Raw genomic sequence first — 750 nt, 5'->3', positions numbered from 1 at the left:
ATGGCCGCTGAGCCTGCGCGTCCGGAGCCTGTGCTCCGCAACGGGAGAGGCCACAACAGTGAGAGGCCCGTGTACCGCAAAATAAATAAATAAATAAAATTAAAAAGAGTGGATATAAGTATAACTGATTCACTTTGCTGCACACCTGAAACTAACACAACATTGTAAACCATCCATACTCCAATAAAAATTTAAAAATAATAATAATACACAGCCCATGGGCTTTTGGCAGCAGCTGGGAGAAAGTTATAGGGACAGGAGAACCCCATCCCCGTGGGCCCAAGCTCCTCAGGAACCTGCAGAAAACCTGTCCTTCCACAGCCATGCAGGAGAGAATCTCTTTCTCTGGATCCCCATCAACATTACTACTAGCAAACTTCTTTAACTTTTGCTATTATTATTGTTTTAATTTGCAGTGACGTACTGATAGTTCGCTAGTGAGGATGAACACCTTTCCACATGGTCATTGTGACTCAAAGTTGCACTCCTGTGAATGGCTTGTTCATGTCTATTCCCGATTTTTCTACTGTTTGTCTTCTGCTAACTGACTTAGGAAGTTTCTTTATTCTCTGGATACCAGTCCTCTGCCTGTTATAAATGTTGCAGATATTTTTCTCTCATTTACCTCCCGCTTTGCTCTCTTTTTAAACTCCGTTTGGTATCTTTTATCAAGAAGATTTTTAAAATCTAGTCATATTTATCTTTATTTTTCCTTTTATTTTTCTTGCTGTATATTATTTTAAGAACACC

Source organism: Physeter macrocephalus, chromosome 20, assembly GCF_002837175.3.
Source record: "Physeter macrocephalus isolate SW-GA chromosome 20, ASM283717v5, whole genome shotgun sequence".
Classification (NCBI taxonomy): domain Eukaryota; kingdom Metazoa; phylum Chordata; class Mammalia; order Artiodactyla; family Physeteridae; genus Physeter; species Physeter macrocephalus.
This window is presented reverse-complemented; position numbering follows the sequence as displayed.